Raw genomic sequence first — 22374 nt, 5'->3', positions numbered from 1 at the left:
ATGAAAATGACTGGACTGACGGATACTGAGTCAGGGCTTTAAATCAACGCGAAGAGGTGGGAGTGGGTCCACGCTGGCTGACGACAGACTCTAGCACGATGTTGCAAACAATGAACCACACACACATACACACACACACACATTGCTGCACTCTCTCTCTCCACGAGTCTGTGAATCATTCACGAATTTCACACTATAGCGTCACATTATGGAGGGCTAGTGGGCGCCGCTTCTTACGGTTATGATTTTTGGAAAAACCAATATAATTCGATTCTATAAGCTTTTGCAGGCAATGAAGTCACGTTTCAAGTTTCCCTCCAAACACACACACACACACACACACAAATGCTGTTAGCAGCTACAATCTAAGGGTGGGTTCAGACTAGGCAGCGGAAAAGAAATGCAAAGTGGTGCCGATGCTCCATGGAAAAATTTGATTGATTGGAGTTGAGGCACTCTTCCACCAAGCCCTCCATTTTTCTTCCCCCCCCCCCCCCCCCCCCCCCCAAGGAAGAGTTGACGGCCTCTCTCAGCCCCCTTCACTTTTTCACTTTTCCTCCTCCACACCAGGCGGCGATAGATATGCAAAGACTTGTTCCTTCTGCCGGTTCCGTCTGAACCTAGTCTAAATCGGTTCTCTCTGTTCATATCCCACCACATCTAATTTTTGGTTTCTCTAGCTCATTAGTTTGGCTATGCACAAAGCGCGTTGAACGCACAAGGCTTCTCCTCAAATGCCAACTTCACTTGCTAATTATATTACGACCGCCCAAGCTTGAAAAAGCTCCTGAGTAGGAGTCCTCCTCAAGGCCAACCAGGTCATCTCCACCTTCGACAATCACAACGAATCTCCTACAGCTCATCTCCATTTGAGACTCCCAACCGGTTTATATGTGCCACAAGAAGAAAAGGCCAATTGCTCGCAGGTGCTCACAAGGGCTATATCACGAGTTCCATAAATTGCATTTTCGCGGACAGATATGGCCGCCAAAGGGTACATATAATGGGAAGCGTTCTGAATTCAAGACTATACTCTTCCCTTTAGCAAAAAATTAAGCTTTATTTAGTATTATTTCTTTAATCTTTTCAATTTGGCTCGTAGCTTTGAAGATGTGAGCTTTGACACTAACTCCAAGGTGACAATATCATGGAACACTATATCAATGGTTAATTTTGTGCAAAGGTTTTGTGGTACAAGTGAATATTTTGAGGCTATTTTTTCCAGTGGTATTAATGGAAAACTTTGCTTGTACATGACTAGTAAAGGTTGGAATGAGATAGGCATAAAGAGTGTTGCCCATAGACATGCTTCGGTGGGTTGGTCCAAGAGGGTACTAGAGGGTGGCCACATATTTGTTCCTAAGAGTCAAACATCACCGCTTTTTCATTCTTCCGAGAATATGCGCATAGCCTCACAAAGCGAAGCTCTAGAATACAACACCGAACCTCATGTCAAACCTACTTTACCCACTGTAGTTAGTGAATTTATCACAAGTAATGTAGGGGTCCCTAAAAATGACGCGCGCCCAATAACATATGATAGGATTTTCTATCCTAGGAAGGTAAAAGATATGCATGCCACCATTGGGAAAGCCTTCCTTGTGAAACACTATCGAGAAGCATGGGTATCTTTTAGCAAGGGCATGGTAAAAATTAGAGAGTTGTTTGACATGGTTTTTGCGGGCAAGACAAAGAGGATTTTTCCTCTATCAATCTCCGCAATAGTAGTGAAAAATCGAATCAAATTCTTGATTTTATCAAAGAAAATATGGAGCACATTCCACCTCTCCACTTTGGAGAACTTGGAGAATTGCCATGACGAATTGAAGATGTGTACATGAAGGTCTTGGAACATTGACACTACATTAGAAAGTGTGGCAAAGGAATGGTGGACGCAAAAAGATGTAGATGCTATGCTCAAGTCGACAACATTGATCGAAGTCTTGGTCATAATCACACCAATTCACAAACGATATTACCAATATGTATATTATGTATCTTGTAAGTTTTTTATGTATCTCTCACTTGTTCTAATTTCTCTCTCTCTCTCTCTCTCTCTCTCTCTCTCTCTCTCTCTCACACACACACACACACACACACACACACACATACACACACACACACACACACACATTCATTCATTCTAGAACGAGTTGGTCAAGGATGATATAACTCCCATGGAGTCTACCCAAGGTTGCGCTATGAGCAATGTATCAACTACATTGCTCAAAGAAGAGACTCCTCTAAGTGCATTTTATATGGACCTCGTCCAAGGGGTCATCACCCCTGATGATACCGATGAGGTAATTTTTTTTAAAATGAGTTTTGAAACCTTGTAATATAGACATATCCTTTTTTTTGCAAAACTCACAATTGTGAATGGATAGTATTAAGAACATCATAAATATACACCAACCTCAAGCTCAGACCGAGCCTTGAGGGTCAAAGGTTACAAGTTTTCTGCTTGATAGAGAAACCACAACTACTCGTAGGCTTTACTTATTACAAGATGTCATCATGACATGTATTGTTCTAGACCAGTCCTATGAGGCTTGTTTGCCTCCGATCATGTGGATCGTCACTCTGCTCTCTTGTATGATTTCACAAAAGCTTGCCACTATTAACCCTCACGGCTCACGGACACCCTATCACCTATGACGGACATTGTATTATCTACTTGTAGAGTCAGGTATCGGGCTTGTTGGTCCAATAGGAAAAGGGTAAGAGTGATCGTCGATGAGAGACACACTCTAACTGGAACATTCAAGGGATTAGTTGGCTAAGCATGGGCGCCCAAGTGTGCATGGGGTGAGCTCATATAAAAGTCAACTAAACCTAAAATTCACTCATTCTCTCATTTGTGCAATAGAAGAGTGCTCTTGCTCCATCTCCATCTTCTTCTTCTTCATCTCCTTGTGTGTGTGTGTATGCGTGACAGAGAGAGAGAGAGGGTGCAATCGAGCATTGCGACGACGGCACGGCGGCGGCGAAGCGGTTGAGCGCGGCAAAGCGGCAGATCCTTCTTCTTCACGGCAAGGAATCCTCCACGACGGCAAGCGTAGAGCGGTGAGTGACACACCATAGCCTTCTTTGAGCTTACTAGTTTAGGCTTGTTGTGTGCTTGGAGCCATTTGTGGCTCACACACGGTGTATCAGCAAGTTCCTTGCATTGACACGTGCGACATACGCGCATATTTTTGGCGCCGTTGCCGAGAAATGCCATACATTAAGCTCGAGTAGCCCTCTGTGCTTCTCCATGGTGCAATTTCTATTGTAGGAAAGGTAAGGAAGGAGGGTGTGTGTGTTGAGAAGAGGGATTTGGTGTTATACTGTGTGTGTTTTTTGTTAATGGAGTTTTCAAAGGTACTATGTTTATTCTCTGTGTATTAAGGTTGTTAGTTTTTTTTGTTAATGGAGTTTTCACAGGGACTGTGTTTATTCTCTGTATATTAAGGTAGTTAGTTTTCTGTGTATAGTAAGTAGGAAGTAGATCTGTGAGAGTTAATAGAGTGTGTTAGTGTGTAACAGTACGTGTATTAGTTAGAAGTAGGTAGATAGAGTGTGTGTGTGTGTGTGCTCTCGTGCAGGCCGCGGTGACCTTATCCTTTAAAAAAAAATTCAAAAAAAATCTCAAAAAAATTTAAAAAATTTAAAAAATTTAAAGGTAGGACCGGGATCGAGAATATCTCCCAGACCCAAGCCCAACCTCACGCTCAGGGTTAGACATCTATCGCCCTTTAAAATTACGAATTTTAGCTTCACACGTAGCTAAGAATCGATTTTTTGAGGACCAACGGAACTTCAGATGTCCGAAAATTGTGCTGTAAAGCACACATCGACCCTCTAAGTGATATGCTCATTTCGAGCTATCATACACTTTAATAAAAAAATCAAACATTAAAAAACATTAAAAACGTAAAAAACGCGAGTGAAAACGGACGCTTAAAAAAGGTAAGCGGTTAACCTTCGAGGTTATTCGTCGACGTTTGTAGGGTGCCAAAGGCACATGTATCTGCGCTCTGGTCGTGTGCTAGAGACGGAGCAACAAGAGAGAATTTTGACTTACGCGAGTTCTCAATATCCACCTACTTTAGGTTCTGGACCTTCGGCGGGGACCCAAGGTAGTACAAACCAAGACCCGAACATAGTGGCTAGTGACTCTTCCTCCAACTACGACGTCATGGAAGGTTTCCCAATGCCTAGTCCTGATAGCTCAAGCCAATACATGCATGCCATGGGCCCACGATCCGGGCCGAGTGTGCTTAGCCGCCTGAAGGAAACCTTTAGTAGAGCCACTCGCTCCGAACATGGAGCTAATGATGTAAATGAGGGGGGTGGGGAAGTAAATTCTCCATTCGTGACAAACGTAGACCCTATACCGTTAGAGAATGTGCACGTGAATACTTCATTCACTGCACCTCCTGACTCTTCAGAGTTATTTCCCTCCGAGGTCATATTACCCGATGGTAGAAGCCTTGCCGAAGTGCAAGAGGTTGAGCGATATATCCTTGCAGCGAGGGAAAAGGAAGTCGAGAGCTTACGCAAGGCGGAGCAACGAAGAGAGTTAAAAGCGAAAGCTCCTATGTCAATATCCTTGCTAAGAGAGCAATCAAGAGCTCCTGATTTAGCAACCGCTAAGGGCCAACCCCTAGAAAGCAACATTGCATCTAGCTCAAATGACACCCCTAGCACCTCAATCCTAGATGGAGTGTTCTTAAATGAGAACTGGGAGTACAAATTACAAACAGATACTCTGACCAACCTATACACAGGTTACACCTATCATGTGGGTTGGTTAGATGTCCTACAATCCACAATGGGTGCTACTAGTGTAGAGGATCAACAACAAAGAGTTTGTGAGATCATCCATAGGGTCATTGAGTTAGAGAGACTGAACAAGGGGATCAACATGCCTTCAACGGGTCTCATGAGATTCTTGGATACAGGGAAGGCTAAACAACCGACCTTATCGAAAATGGAGACTCCCTTGGTAAGTCCGATGGATCCCCCATATGTTGTTTCTCTAGGGTCTCAGTGCAATCTAAGCCCACAAGTGATAGCTTCACCTTTCCAAGTCTAGCTCATCTTTCCCTTGATGACACCACGGCTATCATGCCTACCCCAATGATGGGCATGCCGAGAAACACGCCACGAACCTCATTTGTTAGTAAAGCACCACTACATGGTAGCTCAATGCCTGCAAAAGTACCTACAAGTGTGTACCAATCGTATGCACCTATAGGTCATCACACTCATGTAGTACCTACCCCTCCCATTGTTTCAACTACCTATGCTCCACAACCACAATACACAAGTTCTTATTTCCATGGGACTATATCGGGTAGCATTAGCATGTCACATCCGGCGTCTGCTATGCCTAGGGCCACCCATATGAACTATGGATCACCACATGGCACAACATCGTACCCAACGTGGAACCCAAGGGCTTCCTATGCACCAAGCTCAATGCCAATACCTACTCCACATGTAGTCTCTGGAGCGCCTTCACCCACGGTGCCTACTCACTTAGGTAACTTGGCAACATTTGCTCAAGCTATCCGTCGATCTATTGCTGAGAATATGTGTAACACGTCTGATAGAGAGCCTAGAAGTAAGGCAGTACAAATAGCCAAGCTCACACAAAAATTTAGTGGAGACGTGGTAGTTTAGGCTTGTTGTGTGCTTGGAGCCGTTTGTGGCTCGCATACGGTGTATTGGCAAGTCCCTTGCTTCGACAGTGCGGCAAGGAGCGCACATTTTTGGCGCCGTTGCCGGGGATATGCCCTACACTAAGCTCGGTTAGCACTTTACGCTTCCTTGTGGTGCAATTTCTATCATAGGAAAGGCAGGGAAGGAGTGTGTGGAGATTTCTGTTTTTTGCGTTTTCTGCATTTGCTGTCAAGTTTCAATTTTCTGCATTTCTGCGTTTTTTCAATTTTCTGCAATTTCTGCATTTTCAAGTTCGGCGTTTTCAATTTCTGCAATTTTCTGCATTTCTGCGTTTTTTCAATTTTCTGCAATTTCTGCATTTTCAAGTTCGGCGTTTTCAATTTATGCAATTTTCTGCATTTCTGCGTTTTTTTCAATTTTCTGCATTTCTGCATTTTCAATTTCTGTATTTTCTGCATTTCTGCATTTTCAATTTCTGTATTTTCTGCATCAAAAAAAAATGGAAAAAAAAATTTCAGAAAAAAAATAAAAAAAATCAGAAATAAAAAACGCGAGTGAGCGGGCGGCGAAATTTTTCGAAAATAAAAAACGTGACTCTTAAAACGGACGGGTTGGTTTATATAAAAGATAGATCGGGATCGGGATAATTTTCCCAAGCCCAAGACCAGGCCTCAGGCCTCAGTCCTATGATATATACTAGACTCACTCTTATATATATACCCTACTCCCTCAAGAGAGAATGAGAGCATGTGGGACAAGTCCTCCACTCTCCTCCTTTCTCTTCCCACTTGCACCCTTAGACTTTCTAGTTTGGGCCTAGTTCCCTACTGGAAATTGACAGTTTTAGGGATTCCGAGGGCATAGAGTGACCAAACGGAGGGCTGTAAAGCACGGCACGACCCTCTGACCGATACGCTCGTTTCGAGCTATCACACGGCCCATTCCACGACACGCTCTAAAAAATCTAGCAAAAAAACAAACAAAAAACACGCTAAAAACTAGTCACAAGGCCTCCTAGAGCAGCTTTTTGACACCTTAGGGTATCAAAAGCACATGCACTTACGCTCTGGGCGGGTGCTAGAACACGAGCATATTGAGGGTGCCTCTGTTCATACGGACACCCATTACCCATCCACGATAAGCTCTAGACCCTCAGCGGGGACACAAGGTAGCACCACCCAAGACCCTAAAATAGCCGCTAGTGATTCCTCCTCCGACTCAGAAATCATGGAAGCATACCCTACCCAAAACACTGAGAGAGAAGGCCATGCACCTCCCGAAGCTCCACAGCCTAGTACTAGTATGTTTAGCCGTTTCATGGAAACATTAGGTAGAGCTACTCGCTCGGAACCTGATGCAAATGAAGCACACGAAGGGGGTGGGGAAGTGGACTCTCCTTTCACATCGCACGTGGACCCCACACCCCCAAAGAGTGTCCATGTGGATATTCTACCAACTTCTTACCAAGAAGGCCCTGTTGAGCTGCCTCCTTCAGAAGTTCCCTCTAGAGTACCGTTGGTGGCAAGTAAAACCACGGGGAGCAACATTGCTTCTACCTCACAAGAAACCGTTAACACGTCGACTCTAGAAGGATTGTTCATTAATGATCATTGGACATACGACCTCCACACTGAGGTGTTGATGGATCTACACTCTGGCCATGCCTACCATGTAGGATGGATAGAGATTGTACAATCCACCTCTAGTGCCACGAGCATCGAAGATCAACAGAAAATGATCTGTAATGTTATCCATGGCATTATTCAATCACAAAGGCAAAACCGAGGGGTAAATATACTCTCAACTGGCCCCATGAGATTTCTGGATACGAGCAAGGCTCAACAGCCTACTCTATCACAAATGGAGACTCCTCTAATGAGCCCCATGGACCCATCTTACGTCATTTCACCTGGGGTCTCTATGCAATCTGAGCCTCCGAGCGAAAACTTTAGCTTCCCTAACTTGGCTCAACCCTCTATTAAGGAAAACACAGTGCTCACTCCAGGGATAAGCCTGACAGAGAATGTACCGATGACATCTACGGTTAGCGCAGTGCCACTACCTAGTGTCGTAGTACCTAATATGGGGCCTCGACCATATGTGCCTCTAGCCCCTTATGCACACATGGCCCCCACACCTCCAATAGTACCACTTGCTTATGCTCCTCGAGTGCCGCTCCCTAGCCCTTATCCAAGTGGACCTATGCCCGGTTATGTTCCATATCCTGCATCATCCACACATATGCCAAGACCGGCACCCCTCCCTCTCCCACATATGATTCCAAGAGTACCTCCACCGGCCCTACCTCCTCACATATGTGACTTGGCAGCGTTTGCTCAAACCATAGGTCGATCTATCGCGGAAAATATGCGTCATGCATGTGATAGAGAGCCTAGAAGTAAGGCAGTACAAATTGCCAAACTCACGCAAAAATTCAATGGGGACGAAGATGCTAGGAAACACATTGAAGTGTTTGAACAAGTATGTGATTCCTTAGGGGAACGCAACGAACTACATAAGTGCAATGCCTTAAGCTTGACATTAAGTGGGAAGGCTGGAGATTGGTATAGGACCCTAAGGGTGGACGAGAAAACAATCTACCCTACCCTTCGAAGGTTGTTTCTAAAGGAGTACATACGAGAAGGTGTGCTTTGGGGTGTAGCATCTCAGCTACAGAAGGCCGAACATAAGGAAGGAGAGTCAGTAAGGGACTTCATTAGTCGTCTAAAGCACTTAAACTCTCGCTGCCCTGTAAATGAGCGCTTCAACAATAACCAACTGCTTGATCGATTCATTCGAGGGTTGAGGAATGAAGGAATCTATAATGGACTAGTGATTAGAGGTATCACAACCTGGGAAGATGTCACTGCCAATGCAATCCAATTAGAGGACAACTTGATGATAGCAGGCATGAGGGTGTCTACTGACACGAGATCCACTAGCTCACAAGCCATTGAGTATGAACCCATGACTGCAAAGCCCATTGCCAATGAGCCAAAGGTATTTGAGACATTCTTGACAGACCTCACCAAGGCAATCCAAGAGTCTCTTAAGGATAATTGACCCCCTCAAAATAGTCACATGTATCCAAGAAGGGAGCAACAATGGTGTTCCATTTGCTTAGGTCCACATAGCACTAGTGAGTGCCCTACGTTTAGAGTAAAATTTAATGGAACTTGCAACGCATGTGGTAGGTATGGTCACCAAGCTAAGGATTGTTTAATGATCAAACGTATGATGGCAAATAGACCACCTGTAGCTTGGACGGATGCGCCTCGAGCTCCTGTATTGATGCCTACTCCACCTGTTGAGCAACTACCGCAACACATGGTCCCTAGATCTCAAAATGTTGTACAAGCTACGCCGTTACCACCTCCTGTGCTAGGACCGCAGCCCCCGCATCCAAGAGTCGCCCCTATGAACCAAGTGGGTTGCGAGCCATCTAATGCTTATGCAGATGGTTGTGAGGAGGAAATAGACACTAGTATTGCCTACGGACTTGATACATTGGAAGAATGTCCTATATACTACATGGAAGATTGTTGGGGACAAGTCAAGCCGGTTTATCAAGCTGCTGCTCTCGCATCCAGAGGTCAAAATATCAACACCCAGGCTAGGAGGCCACCTCTTCAATGCTACGAGTGTGGTGGACCACATCGAGTAGCGGAGTGCCCTATTAGGCTGCAAAAGGATGCTGCACAGATGCAAATGAATCAAGGGAGCACGTCTGCAATGCCAATACTCACATGTAATCGTTGTGGCATAGATCACTTGATTGCCCAATGCCCCTATAACCCAAATGCGCCTAAAATCACACCCCTGAATTTGGTCGAAATTGCTAGTGTGACGTCACCAATACCACCCGTCGCACCCGCTTATGCGATTACACGGTCCATGCTTCAAGGGCCAGGACATATCCTCGAAGAGAGAGATACCGCGTCAATTATCCAAGCAAAGAAAAAGAAGACACGAAGGAAGAAGTCGCAGAATACGGAAAATTCAAAGCCAAGTTCCAAAACAAACATAGGAACAGGAGATGACCCCGTGTATATGAATGACCTCGAGGATGATTCAGATTCAGTCGAGACAATGGAGACTAGAACCAATACCACAAAGAGAAAGACCGACAAAGAAAACCGTAACATGGAACCAAATGAAAACCGAAAAGGAGAAAATCATAAAGAGCCTCTGAAAACACCACAAGTGTTTCCAAATCCAATCCAAGACCCCCAAGAAAAACCGCAGGGGCAAAAAGGGAAGAATCGTAAAAAGAAGATTGGGACGTACCCAAACCCTGTAGACGAGATTAAGCAGGTGAAACATCTAAGAGGTTTAGTGGAGGAGACTCAAAGGAAACTAGAACCAGAACCCATGCATGTAAAAATTCATGACACAGTGTTTCCCACGCAAGTTCATCCACCCCACATGAACCATAGACCGTTAGCCATATCTAGTATCATCCAAGAAGGGAGTGAGGACAGGACATCAGAAAGTGAGCATACACCCTTCTAGTTGGAAAGGATGTTTAACGAAGGAATACCTGATCCCATTGAGGAATATGAGATTCCATCCTCACCAGTTCCTAGTCAAGGACCTACACCCTGCAAAACGCCAATGAATGATTCCAAACTAGTGGACTTCATGTCTTCTGAGGTCCGAACCACGATCATAGCAAAGCTGTATGGAGATCCTGAGTTATTCCTTGCACTTCGAGCATTCCTTAACGGAGAGCTACGAACGGGATTACCGCAGTTTGCGCAACCAAATAGGCCTGACTCGATTATGATTGATGAGGAAAATCATGTGCAATCACTTGACTTAGATGGACACGAGTCTGTGATCGAGGTACCCATTAACGAATTAGGCCAGTATTTTGAAGGCGACGAGTCTAATGCGACCCTACCCATCACTACCAAGGGATTAACTATAAAGGGAATTCTTGATGGTGGTGCGGGAGTTAGCATAGTTACAAAAGATTGTTGGGAATCCATGGGAAAACCCCGCCTCAGTGTTACTAACATTGTGGTAAAGATGGCAAATGGTACCATAGCCAAACCTATGGGGATGCTCAAGGATCTTAAGATCAAAGTTCTAGGACACAAGGTACGACATACGTTCATTGTAATGGATTTCTCTAAACACCTTATGTCATATGAAATGATTTTAGGACGACCATTCATGAGGGAAGCACAAATGGTTCACGATTGGTCTAAAAATCATGTCTATTTGCAATTCCAAGACTCTGTCCTTAGAGTGGATTTGGTGACTGGTAAGGTACACCCCTTAGGGAGTAAAACCATTATTGATCATCGCTCTGACACCACAGTTCACTCAGCCCCACTACAATATTGTTACACTTGTAAGAAGGATACAGACATTGGCCAAGATTCTCCTTATATGGATATCCTACCTGGGATGACTGAGTCGGACAATGTGGATTGGGTCCACCTAGCATCAACCATAGACACTTGGGGAAATAGGGGGACGACCTGGGTAACACCTGAGGGGGATGAAATGCCTATACCCTTGAATATGCTACAAGCAATGCATATCGCTTCTGACAAGACTCATCCTAATGTAACGAAGAAAACATACAAGTGGGTCCCTAAAGCTTCCTTAGTGACCATACCTAGTGCTAAAAAACATAAGCCTTGTAAGAAATGTACCACTCGCTCCAAGAAAAGTAAGAAAATGTTGCGATGGATCCCTAAACGACTATTGGAAGCCCAAGGCTACTATCAAGGAAATGATCAAATCTGGGTACCAAAACGTAGATTGTGCTCTTACCTATCACCTGACCCAAGTGAGCCCAATCCCGTAGCTCCAAAACGAATCAATGATCGGGAAAAGAAAAAAATCACAGAATGCTACACACCCGCTCCCGAGCTAGTTTGGGTACCAAAGAAAGAACGATTTGTTCCACCTAGCTCAGGAAGGGGGGAGTCCCATGAAGATTCTAGCTCATCATGTAATACATCCATAGAGGTAAAAGCTTCTACACAGCCTCCATCTATAGTAGTGGACCTCCATGAAGCTACAAAAGAATCCACACCTCCCAGTGTTCAAGAATCACCTGATGAACCACTTCAAGTTCGATCCTGGGAGAGTACCTTACCACCCTTGCAGCTTGACAAGGCACCTAGGGTAATAACAAACTACTGGCAAAAATCCTCACCTATTACCAACTGGAACAATTGGTTTCAAAGGGTGACAAGCTCATTTTAAACGGTATGATCTACCCAAGGAAGGGGGGAGTGTTTGCTGACAGTCATCATTCACTTGCTTCCCTCTCAACCTTTTTCCCTGACCTCTCAATCTCCGATCTTAGGGAATGTACATATAAAGCTTTATACTCACAAAAAAAAAAAAAGAGCAAGAGCAATTAGCAAACGAGTATGCACATTAAAGTCAAAACATTGACTCAGACCTACACATGTCACATTTGGTAATGTGAAACAGAAACCTATGTCATGACTGTTTTAGAGTTGAGAGATTAGCGAAGTTCTCTTTTCCCACTAATGTGCCTCCTGGAGGTATTCCTTTTGTTTCCTAGTGTGTACAGGAACGTGTTGCTATTGATAGGATTGGACCTTCATGGAACCTTTCTCTCGTTCACACTTCAAATCAAGCGCGACCATCGACACAAACAGGTGTTTCTTGTCCATTAGCATTGCCCTTATCTTTTTTGCATCTATGATTGTCTGCTTTGATTGTGATTGGTAGCATACTATTCAGCGCATTGGCTTAGTATCCAACATTTAATTCAATGCAATCTTTTGTCATAATCACTTGTCTAGGTTTAAAAATCAAGCAGTCTGACTAAGCTAGTTTGACCAAGCTAGGTATTAGAAATCTTCTCTTAATACCATGGGGAATGCCTTCCTAATAAACAATGGTTACTTAGGTTCTTAATCCGATTTAGGCAGCATTGTATGAAATGTACTAGGGCTTTCTAGTGGGCTTAACCCTATTGACCTTTAGCGTAAGTATTATAAAGGGAGTTTACTAATGTGATGAGCCTGGGGAGTGTAACAATGTTATATGACCCCCCAAAGTTACAAAATTTAAATGCTGAAAATGAACAAGCAAAAAATCAAAGTGCCACAATGTAAAATTTTAAGCTGGAAGAGAAATCTCAGCTTGATTTGGTACTTCACTCACATATATTGCCTATGGTACTAGAGCCCTAGAGGTTCCCAGTGTGGGCGCTTTTCCTTGAAAAGCAAAAAACCCAAGGCATACAAAATAAGCACACACTTCAAAATTGAATCACTGTGAAAAGACCTTGGGGGGTCAAAGAAAAAGTAATCAGTCAGGCGATGATTTCATGAGAAATTCCTTTTATGGTAGCTTAACTACAAGGTTTTCTAGATATAGCCTCTAGTCAGCCCTTGAACATGAATACTTGGCTCTCGCGATTAAACAACTTAATTGACCACAGAAAGTTAAGAAGCTTACCCATGGTATTAATATTCGATCTCTAGTGCTTTTCGACCGTCAAATTAGCGACCCCAGACTTGTTTAATTTTTTGCCTTTACATCTGTTTATGCATTTGATTACATTGCAATTTAATGTTCATTGCTACCAAATTGTTTGAAATTCTTTGACCAATCAATGTGTCTACCTAAAACTGCATATGCTTTTTAAGAGAATGCAATTACTGTGCCAATGCTGTTTGATTTTGCAGTGACTGAAGAAGGCTAAGGACATTCATCTCAAATGCTCTTCCACCTCGACGAACCAGCTTCAACTCAATAGCTTCCGAGGACGGAATCTACATCAGGAAGGGGGGCATGTTAACCCTCACGGCACACGGACACCCTATGATCTATAAACGTTGTATTATTTAGAGTCAGGTACCGGGCTTGTCGGACCAATAGGGAAAGGTAGAGTGATCGTCGATGAGAGGCGCACTTTAACTTGGACATTCAAGGGATTAGTTGGTTAAGCATGGGCGCCCAAGTGTGAATGGGGTGAGCTCCTATAAAAGCCAACTAAACCTAATTTTTACTCATTCTCTCATTTGTGCAATTGAAGAGTGCTCTTGCTCCATCTCCATCTTCTTCTTCTTCACCTCCTTGTGTGTGTGTGTGTGAGAGAGAGAGAGAGGGAGAGTGTGTGTGCGATCGAGCATTATGAAGGCACGACGGCGGCGAAGCGGTTGAGCGCGGCACGACTGCAGCTTCTTCTTCATCGCGGCGAGGAATCCACCACGAAGGCGAGCGTAGAGCGGTGAGTGACACACCCTTTGTTTTCTTGAGCTTGCTAGTTTAGGCTTGTTGTGTGCTTGGAGCCGTCTGTGGCTCGCACACGGTGTATTGGCAAGTCCCTTGCTTCGACAGTGCGGCAAGGAGCGCACACTGACAATAATCAAGAGAGTAGAATGAACATTGATAGCTTTGATTTTGCACATGAAGGTGCTAATGATGATGCTCCCATGTTTGTGAATTATCTCGTCACTAGGTTGCAGCAAGCTATGGGCAACCCTGCTTTGCAAGCCGAAGTTACTCAACAACTTCGTGCTTATGGAATTTCCCTTCCTCTCCAAGAGGAGAAAGAGCTTAGGAGGCCTCTTGAAGAGACCCCCAAAAGAAGACTCTCTCCCATTCGAGAGGAGGAATCCAAAGAGCAAGAAAGCAATGAAAGTTTAAGTTCCTCTGAAGATGTGGCTCCACGAAGACGTCGGTCTAGACAATTGCCTACTCCTCCCAAGAGGAAAAGATCAACACATAGTCCTTCTCCTCATCACTCTGAAAGGCAAGAGAGGAAACAAAGGAAGAAAAGGGCTAGGAAGAGGTCACCCTCTTCTCCTTCTTCTTTACCTTCCTCCTCTTCTGACGAAAGTTATGGCTATTATTCTAGAGAATACAAGAGGGGAGGACATCGCAAATCATTTCCTGCATGGCGAAGGTCACAAAAGCTAAAGAAGTTCAAGGAGGGAGGAAAGAATATCTCTTTTCTCACCTATGATGGCACCTTCGGTTCTACCGACAAAGTGTTGGCCTTCATCCAGCAATTTGATGCGGCCTTTGGAGATGAGGGCTTCACAGAGTCCTCCAAGCTATGCCATGTAGCTATGCACTTTCAAAAATCATCTCGTCAATGGTGGGCTAGCCTTCATGGAAATGGTGAAGCCCCAAAGACATGGAAAACTCTACGAGTTTCCATCATGAAGCAATTCCTTGCAAGCGATGCAAAGGACAAAGTGCTTACTGAATGGCGCAGCTTAAATCTCCTCTCCCATGAGTCTATCCACAAATATGTAGACAAGTTTTGGGATTTACATATCAAGGCTACTGTCTTTCAAAAGATAGAGTTTGCCGAGCAAAGGCAGCAATTCTGTGCGGGATTACTTGAAGATATGGCCGAATACATCAACTCTCAATGGCCTGCTACGATTACCGAATTAATCCATCACACCATGGTTGCTTCACGCATCAATTTCCATCAAGGGGCTAGACGTAATGTCAAGCCCATGGAAAACAAAGACAAAAATGATGCAAAGGGAAAAACCAATGTTCAAAATACTTCCCAAGTCAATTCCAACAACAACAACAACAATCGTTCCAAGGAGAAGGGAGTTTACAAAGGTAAAAACAAACTCTCTCCTGAAGAGCTTGGAGCTTTTCGCAAGGACCATAAGTGTTTCAAGTGTGGGGAGCAAGGACATGGCTATCGTTCTTGCCCCAAGAAGAATACTCGCAATGAGACTCCTAGGGGTTCCACCATCGAAGCTCCAAAAGAGGATGCTCATTGCAAAGGATCATCACTCTCCTATGCTTGGGGAAAGGTAAAAGAGCATGATGCCTTCATATTGTTTGACCCTGGCTCTACTCTCAACTTCATATCAATAGAGTTGGCCATCAAGTTGGGCATTCAAGTTTTTGAGATGGGAGATATAGTAGTGGCTGATGTAGCTTTTAAGGGACAACAAGCCTCCGTTACTCCCTTGATTGGGAAGTTGAGGCTTCATGTCCAAAGCTATGTCGACAAAGAAGACTTCTTCATCTCTCCTCTCCAACATCAGGATGTTATTCTAGGGGCACCATGGTTTGATCGCATGGCTGCCAGCATGAAGTTCCCTGAAAGGAGAATTTACTCCACCTACAGGGGAAAGAACATGTATATAGATGCTAGTGAGCGTGGTCGCACTATTCCACTTGTAAATCCTCTTGATTTTGATAAGTCAATGAAGAGCTCAGTTTCTGCGTACATGATTTTTGCCAAAGAGTCTCTGAAAGATACTAATGTTTCATCAAATGTAAATGGTAGGAATCAAGAAGAGTTAGACTTGTCTAATTTTCTAAAAGGATTCCAAGATGTGTTCATCGATGATATCCCTATGGACTTACCTCCAAAACGAGGGGATGATGACCATCGTATTGAGCTCCTTCCTGGAAGCTCACCACCTAACAAGCCTCCTTATCGAGTCTCACAAGCTCAACAAGAGGAGATCATAAGGCAAGTACAAGAACTGGTAGACAAAGGGATGGTGAGGCCTAGTTCCTCTCCCTTTTGTTCTCCAGTCCTTTTAGTGCAAAATAAAGATGGTACATACCGTATGTGTGTGGACTATCGAGCACTAAACCATATCACTATCAAAAACAGATTTCCCGTACCTCGGGTAGAAGATCTTTTTAATAACCTACAAGGCTCTACCTACTTCAGTAGGATTGACCTTAAGAGTGGCTATCATCAAATAAGGATAGTGGATGAAGATATCTTAAAGACCGCGTTTCGCACAACGTTTGGTCTTTATGAATATCTAGTCATGCCTTTTGGCTTGACTAATGCACCAGCTACGTTCAATTGTTTGATGGAGAAAATTTTTAGACCATATTGTAAATTCACTGGAGTGTTCTTTGATGATATCATCATCTATCCAAGTCTTTGGAGGAACATAAGCAACATCTCCAAGTGATTTTTCAAGCATTGAGGGAGAACAAGCTTTATCTCAACCAAAAGAAAAGCGAATTCTTCCTTCAAGTGATTCAATACCTAGGTCATATTATCTCTAAAGATGGTATCCAAATGGATCCATCAAAGTTAGTGGTAATAAAATCATGGCCTAACCCAAGAAATCTACATGAGCTAAGAAGCTTTGTTGGTATGTGTGCATACTATAGACGCTTCATAGCAAAATTCTCTCAAGTAGCAGGACCACTACACGACTTAACTAAGAAGAACGTTAAGTTTGTATGGACTGCTAAGGAGCAAAATGCTTTTGAAAATCTCAAAGAGAAGCTTAATTCCCAGCCAGTCCTCGTGCTTCTGGATCTCTCAAAGCCATTTGAGGTCCAATGTGATGCTTGTGGTGATTGCCTTGGAGCAGTTTTGCTTCAAGAAGGGCATGCCATAGCATATGAGAGCCGAAGGCTCAATATTGATGAACGAGTCTTGGGCATTTATGAAAAATAGCTTTTAGCTGCTCTACATGCCCTAGACACATGGAAGCACTACCTATTGGGGACTTCATTTATCCTACGAACCGACCACCAAAGTCTCAAGTATTTCATGATGCAAACCAAGCTTTCCGACAAACAAATGAGGTGGGCAAATTCTCTTTCGCAATTTAATTTCCATATTGCTCACATAGCTGGTAAGCACAATCAAGTTGCCGATGCACTTTCACGACGACCAAAAGTTAATGCGGTGTCTATAGCTACTCACAATGATCTATCCTCTATGATAGATGAGTATGCTACTGACCCTGACTTTAGAGACATAATGTCAGCCCTTGCTTTGGGGAAGAAAGAGGAACCATTCACCTTGCAGGATGGTTACCTTCTCCACGGCAATAGGCTATGTGTTACCCATTCCCTTCATGAGAGACTTATGTATGAATCCCATGCTCCTCCATATGCGGGGCATAGAGGTATTCAACCTACTCTCCAAGGAGTAGAGACGTACTTCTATTGGCCTACCATGAAAGTGGACATACAAGAGTATGTATCAAAATGTGTAGTATGCCAAAAGACCAAGTATGATAGAGGGAAGCAACCTGGATTACTCCAGCCATTGCCTATTCCAAATTCACCATGGGAGAGTATATCCATGGATTTCATCTTTGGATTACCCAAGTCTATCCATGGGAATACAGGAATATGGACAATAGTCGACAGGTTTAGCAAGAAAGCACATTTTATTCCTGTCAAAAAGACTATTAAGGCACATCAAATGGCAACTCTCTTCATATCTCAGATTTTCAAGCACCATGGATTACCCACATCCATCGTGTCAGATAGAGATCCTAGAATGACCAATAATTTCTAGAAAGGTCTCTTTGAAAATCTAGGAACAAGATTGAATTTCTCTTCGGTCTATCACCCACAAACGGATGGCCAAAGTGAGATAGCCAATCTTACGATACTCGATCTACTCAACACATATGTTACCGAAGTAGATCAACGCTCGAAATGGGAAAAGTACTTACCTCTTGTAGAGTATGCCTACAATAATACTGTACATACTTCCACGGGAAAAGCACCTTTTGAGATCATTGAGGGAAGACCTAAAAGTCCCTTGCTACTCAAAGTACATGGGAAGATCTTCGCCGCCGATGAGTATAGCCGTGACCTACAAGAATCTTTTCAAAAGATTAGGGAGGCTATATCCATCTCTCAACAAAGGCAAAAAGTTGCTGCTGATAAGCACAGAAGAGCCTTAATGTTCAAAGAAAATGATTGGGTCTTACTCAAGTTTCCTAAGGCTCGATTAAGGCAAACGACAGGCAAAAATCCTACGGTCCATCAAAAGTATTATGCTAAACTAGCAAAAAGATACTATGGTCCTTTCCAAATCTTGAAGCCCATCAATGAGACGGCTTATCAACTCAAGTTGCCCAACCATTGGCTCATACACAATGCCTTTCATGTAAGCCTACTTAAGCCCTACAAAGGAGAGCCACCAACTGAACCAATTATTGAAGACCCTCCCGAAGTTGAAGACCAAGAAGAGGTGCTACAACCCGAAGTTGTCCTTCGGCATGAAGACAATTATCTGACGGTATCTTATTAAGTTCAAAAATTATCCTTTTGAATATGCTAGATGGATGCAAGGAGTACAGCTTAAGGATAGTATGAACCTTGTCAATGCTTACAATGCTATATTAGAGTAAGAAAATGTACAAATTTCTTTTAAATGACTCATGTTTTTGTCTTATAAGACTAGTCCTCTTTTTAATTGTGCACAAATTTAACTAGTATGCATGCTTAGAATCATGTTTGTGATGACCACATCTCTCAAACACCAAGTAGAATTTGTCACTCTCAAACACCAAGTAGAATTTGTCACTCTCCCAAACACCAAAAGGATTAGTCATCCATCTTGGAAAGATGTTGTAGGGTAAAAAGGGATCCTCTACCCGCTAAGTAAGATTGACTAATGACTAAGGCTTTATCTCTTTTACCTCATAGTCGAGGACGACTATGATTTCAAGAGAGAGGTAATGTCATAAAATCTAATATCCAACCAACCCAAATGATTTTCTCATATTAAATTGATCACTTAATGTGGGAGAATAAACGGGAACAAGTGTTAAGATATAGATATGTACTTATAGATCTATCTCAACACAGGGCCAATGGTAAAGGGACCCAAATGAGAGATGGTCTATCAAAGAGCAAGGCTAACCAATGGAGCATAAGACCTTAGGGTTAGCTTCATTGAAGACCTCCAATAATGTGTGTAAAAGTCCTTTGACCTCAGGTAAGCTAGGGCTGAGCTTGAGGCGGGAACCCGGCCCAAGCTCGAGGTGCTTGTCGTGCTTGAGGTGCTTGTCCTGCATGAGGTACTTTTCGTGCTTGAGGTGCTTGAGGTGCTTGATCTGCTACATGCTTGAGGTGCTTGACTTGCTACATGATTAAGATACTTGAGGTGCTTTGTAAAGCTTGCCTGAGATGCTTGTGGGAATACTCACTAGTCCAAGTGCTTAGTCATGCTTGATGACTAAGGTGCTTGAGCACCAAAATTCAAAAGGATCTCTACAAAGAGGGGGGTGAGCCCTTTTCCTAGGGGCTAGAGAGAGAACACACACTCACACACACAAGGAAGGCCCAAGCTTGGAGAGGCAGCAGGGACACATGTCAGGCCCCTACCTATGTTACCTTCATGAGATGCCTGAAGCCTATTGGTTGGCCACCCAAGGGGTCCAATAGTAAATTAGGAGATTTAATTAATTGATTTAGCATTTCTCTTGCCCTCTCTCTAAGGGGAAAGGGGGGCACTTGTCTCAAGGCTACCCCTACTGCTTGTAATGCCTCTTGCTTATGATTGGCTAGGCCTGGAGGGGTCCAATGAGCTTCAAGCATGAGCTACAAGGGGGGGGTCAACCCAAGAAATCTAGGGGATTTCTTAGGGGGTATACTCACCCACACACACTCACAAACACTCTCATTGTGTGCTATGTAAAGTGCAAGAGCTCCCTCTCCTTCTCCAAGCAAGTAGAGGTTGAGAGCCTACACCAACACTCTTGGCTATGGAGTGCAAATCCAACCAAGAGCCATGCTTCAATGCTTTAGCTTGCCATCTCCTTCTTCTTCATTACTATGCTATTATGTATGCTAGCAACAAGAGTATGATAAGTGAGGAACTAATTCTTTCTCCTACGAAATGTTTCTTCTTCCTCTTCCCTACCCTCATTCCCTGCTAGCTCTCTCCACCTTCGAAGGTGTTTGAGGTCTTGGGACTGAGGCTTGGGATAGTTAAATCTATCTTCAAGTTTATGTTATGTTTGTGATGCATGAAGCTTTCCATCTTCATTGCATCACCTAGGTCACAAGGAACACAAAGATTGTATTGTAACAAGTCTCTCTTAATAGGAGAAATCATAATACAAATGCCTATTTGAGGGGGGACCGGCTCCACATAAATCCGGTCCTCAATTGTTGTCATGTTCTCTAAATTCTCTCTCTTGCAAAATTATTGTTCATGCCAAGTTAACTAATTGCTATGATTATGTTGCTATCTTCAATTATGTTCACCCGTTATGCTCACAAAGTTACTTCTCAAAAGTACTCTCATTAATTTTCGCTACTCTCAAGTTAAATAGGCCAATTCCATTACAAATTGACATGCCTTGTTCTAGTTACTACTTATTGTTTTTTTGGATGCTTTAGGTTGTGGTGGAGCTATTGAGCAATGATCGCATGGAGGCAATTGCAATGGATGCATTGAACTTAGATGATGTAGATGACATGTATGGTCAACTTTGGCCAACTATAAGAGACCTAAAGAGCACACACAAAGTACATTTTAAAAGTTGCACTAGCAAATCACAGCAAGAGCATCTTTTGAGATGTTACATAGAATGGACTGCTTTCACTAAAGCCTCTATTTAAAGGCCCTTGTAATTCTATTCATTTTAGAATCGAAACCTCAAAAGTTCTCTTCATCTATGCTCATCTACATGGTGATGAATCCTCTACATGATCTTGGGAAGTAAGCTAATATTGTTTCCAGCATTGTTTCAAAGTAGTCATGCAATTTGGCTCTAAGAATTTTTATAAAAAATAACCACAAAAAATACACAATATTTTAATGATAGGGTATGAAATTTCAAGACGTGTACATTTGAATGTAATATGATAGCAATATTGATAAACTTAGGTATATGAGTGCTTGAGACATGTGTCCATGAGGTGAGGGGTAGATATGATCTTTTGGAAGTGCTGGTCAACAAGTGGCTTGGCAGAAATGTTCTACTAGCTTGGAAGGGTGAGATGGCATTCTACCCAGGTTGCTATAGCCTTTTTGCCATGAATTTTACCTATTCTTTACATGTGAAATGTGAGCTACCCTTTATAAATTACACTAAAACGCAAAGAAACTAATAAAAACTTTGATTTTTTCAAGAAACGGGTGGTTGTAAAAAAACAACTCTAACTCTAGCCAATACATATATTTATATTTTTAATTGTGCCACGTCCAATATTTTCAAATTGGAAAACAAGTTTTCCATGGGGAACTACTAATATACCCAAATGGAAAAGTTTTCAAGTTGGGAGTGAGAAATTTCCCCACGTAAAGAAACTCCAATTTCCATGATGTATAAGTAAAACCTACATGGAAAAGTCTTGATTTCTTCATGGTAAATATTCCTGGAAATATTTACATCATGGAAAATAAAAACCTAATATTCCAACATTAAAATTAAAACGTCCTTCTTTCCTCATATTGAAAAGAGAAATACCTATCTAGATTTACATTTCAAACTAGAAATCCTTAGAGGAAAATAGGTCTCTTTTCGAAATAGAAATTTTTCATGGAGTTCGTTATGTTCCCCATTTTCTTGCTATGTTCGCTACCATCATTATGGGATACTTTCAACACAATCATAAGTAATTTTACACCCAATGCAAGCTAGATTTCAGAAGTGTTGCTGGTGCATTGCTCACTGAGGAGATTCGACGTCAATCTCTTGATGCGAGTGAGCATGGTTATGCATGTGTGGCTAGTGGAAATCGTGGACAAGAAAAGGCAGCGTGGTCATAGCCACGGTCATTCACAAGATCACAGGCAAGGTCATAGCAAGAGTCGCAGCAAAGACATGCGAAATGTAGAGTGTTACTACTGTCATAAAAAGGGACACTTGAAGAAAGATTTTCGCACAATGCAGTATGATAATGGCCAAGAGAAAGTGAAGTCTGACAAACCTAGAAGCAACGTGAAGATTGAAGAGCTTAATGTGGTTGAGTCTCCAGCCA

The 22374-nt window shown here is 42.9% G+C and overlaps 1 pseudogene; it reads left to right on the top strand.

Annotated features, from left to right (window-relative positions):
• Nucleotides 1-1400: 1400 nt before the first annotated feature.
• Nucleotides 1401-22162, top strand: LOC147424138 (uncharacterized; annotated as a pseudogene).
• The last annotated feature ends 212 nt before the right edge of the window (nt 22163-22374 follow it).

The sequence above is a fragment of the Adiantum capillus-veneris genome, chromosome 26, assembly GCF_014529385.1.
Source record: "Adiantum capillus-veneris isolate H3 chromosome 26, ASM1452938v2, whole genome shotgun sequence".
Classification (NCBI taxonomy): domain Eukaryota; kingdom Viridiplantae; phylum Streptophyta; class Polypodiopsida; order Polypodiales; family Pteridaceae; genus Adiantum; species Adiantum capillus-veneris.
This window is presented reverse-complemented; position numbering and strand designations above follow the sequence as displayed.